This window comes from Convolutriloba macropyga, chromosome 12 (genome assembly GCF_964194025.1).
Source record: "Convolutriloba macropyga chromosome 12, txConMacr16.3, whole genome shotgun sequence".
NCBI lineage: Eukaryota > Metazoa > Xenacoelomorpha > Acoela > Convolutidae > Convolutriloba > Convolutriloba macropyga.
Genome location: NC_134479.1, coordinates 36405779 through 36408634, shown reverse-complemented (window position 1 = coordinate 36408634; position 2856 = coordinate 36405779). Strand labels below are relative to the sequence as shown.

Genomic DNA, 2856 nt, shown 5'->3' with positions numbered 1-2856 from the left:
TTTGGTTATCCGATTGCCAGTTTTTCAATTGCACTCTCTGTCTTTCTGTTTTTCAGTTTTTTACTGTTTGTTGCCAGAAAAGCTGATCACAGAGCATTAACTGAGCATACTTATTCTGACTGTAGTTTTTTATCACTGTCTTGGATTACTCAAAAAAGCTACAGGCACTTCAAAATGACTTTCTGTTTATATTTTTATCAATTAGATTTGTCCTAATCTCAACAAGATACACTAAATTATTAAGTTTTAAGTTGAGTAATATATAGGTTGGAATTGATTATTTTAAACAAATAGCTACAGAATATAGCATGTATTCAGGAATAGTCTGATCAGAGTGAGCGTTGGTCGCACTAAAGTCGCTTAAAATTTTTGGGTCGCACCAGAGCCGCACGAAATACTTGGGTCGCACGATAGTCTGATCAGAGGGATTTTGTTTGCAAGATGATCTTATCAGAGGTCTTATGGGCTGCACTATGATCTGATAAGAGGGCAAAGTCTGGGAATTGGTCTGATCAGAGCGGTCTAGGGTCGCGCACCTGAACCTGGGCACGGTTATGTGACTATGGTTGGATAAGTATCATATATAATCCGCTCTGTGGTTAAAAATGTACCATAAATTGTCAAATTATATATACATATATATCAATCAAATGAATTTCATTTTAACGATGTTTCCGAACTCTAAATCTAGCGCTTTTGTTTCGATTTTGCAGATGAACTTAATTTCTGATACACGCACTATTTAAATTATAATATCGCAGATCACCCGCTTCAAAATTTTTTCATTAAATGTCAAAAAGTGGGCATCAGTGGCGATTTAATAATAAAGGATGATTGGTATGGCGTATTTTTAGTTCAGTTCAGGCATATGAAACAAAGAAACTGCACTAGTATTCAAAAGTACAAGAACAATCAATGACTTGAATTTCAATTTATATGTTTCAGCTCGTATTGTTAGTCCTTTCTTCAATTGCTTTCACAGGAATGGTGTTGTCTCTGAAAAATAAGGATCAAATACAAATAATTCATTAAAAGTCCATTAAATATTTTTATAGTTATTAACGAATGAAAGTGCAAACTTACCGAAGAGACACGTGTCAAATCCCTGAAAAATATTTCTGTTGAGACGGATTTTCGCACATTATTTTTGTGCATGGTTTTATGTTTTTTTCTCAAAAGTATCAGGAACCCCGATAAGGATGTTTTTATTTTCTTTACCACAAGCGAACACCAAATACTTGTTTTGGTTCTGATAATGGACTGTAGAGCCTAATAAAAATGAGACTGTTCATAACAATTTATCAACTATGCTAAAAGCGTCAAAATTAATGTCAATTAAATATAAACTGACATAATTTTTTGATATAATTTTTGTTTGCTATCATTGTCCTTGTTCCTCTAAACTGTTCGCTGATAGTAGAACGCAATAGTGTCTATCAGTGCGTCCGATGCTGTACGTTGGTTTTCCTTGCTCTGTACTGAATCTAAATTTTTTAAAATTCCCTGAAAGTGACAATCATTTGCAGAGAAGCCTTGTTTCACCTTGCAGATGCTTGGATGCCTCTGCGCGTAGGTCAAAAATTGCCCCCCCCCCCCCAGTGGAGAACTTGAGACAATCTATATCTGATATTTTAACCCCCATTTGTTGGTGAATTAGAAATTTTGACGGCTTTAGAGAAAGCTCCGATTTGTTCAGTAGACATTTCTCAAAAAATAGCAATTTTCAAAATTTTGATTTCCCCATTTCTTTTCTTGAATTTTCCATTTTTTCACTAACCGTCTGAGTTGCGTTGATAAATTGGACCTCGTCGTAATTCCGGAATGGACTGCACCATAACACCCCGTTGCTGTCCGTGTAGGCCGAATATCCGATTATATAGCTCCCAAATCTCCTCATGAGCTCTTTGATGCAATGGCCTCTTTTTGCAACTGCAACTCGGGACCATGCTTAAAGTATATCAATGCCTTTGTGAAGAGCACTTAACACAGCCACCCGGTACGACATATCTAAAGGCCGAGTAGAGACTTTTGTTCAAATTGATAGTTAGAATTGATCGGTTTTGGTCGGTTTTACTTCGCCGGAACCGATCAAAACCTTTAATTTTCGGTCAAATTAAAACGGGATTTTGAATTCAGAAAAAAATGGGGGGGGGGGCAGGATAAAAGTCAGAAAAAGACTTCTGTGGTCATCACAGATACAAATTCCCACTATCAATGTACTTTTTTTGGCTCTACTGAGGAAAAGTTGCATCATAGGTCGGCATTTAATTGTGACCTATATGATCAAATCATAAATAATTAGAAAACCAATTCTGACTATGAAATGATAAATGTACTAACTTTTTGGTTTTGGAATTGTGTAATTTCGCAAAATTTTTTGCTAGTTTACTATGAATTGATTGCATTCATTTTTTAAAAGAACGGTAGGCATAATTAAAAATAAGAGAAAATTTAAATTCTTCATCTGGTTGTTTGCACTGCAAAAAATGATGTGAAAAATTTGGCTGCGAGGCGAAGTCTAAACGAAGTCTAAGCCCAGTTAAATAATTAAACTGTTTGTGGAGGTCAGCAATGTGCACATAATAGTTTCCTTACAATTAACGGAAGAAGAAGGTCGGGTCCCCCTCATCCAAGCTCCGGGCAACTCTGGTGCATGATCATTTGCTGGACATGAGCCACGGTCTAGAATTACAAATGATTAAAAAATTGGGTTAAGTTATCTCTTTCAATACTTTTTGCTGTAAGATTTCACTAACTAGCTAACTTACAAGGTTTTTCTATTTTTCTCACTAATTAAAAAAATTGAGCCAATACTGTACGTGGTAGATTGTAGGAAAATTTCAAGAAAAAGCGTGG

At 35.6% G+C, this 2856-nt stretch overlaps 1 long non-coding RNA gene across 1 annotated transcript; it reads right to left on the bottom strand.

Annotated features, from left to right (window-relative positions):
- Positions 1-945: 945 nt before the first annotated feature.
- Positions 946-1853, bottom strand: LOC142350902 (uncharacterized). The gene is made up of 3 exons (XR_012760927.1): positions 1778-1853; positions 1084-1105; positions 946-996 (listed from the first exon to the last, which is right to left on the bottom strand). It is a non-coding gene; the product is annotated as an uncharacterized LOC142350902 (long non-coding RNA).
- Between the last annotated feature and the right edge of the window lie 1003 nt (positions 1854-2856).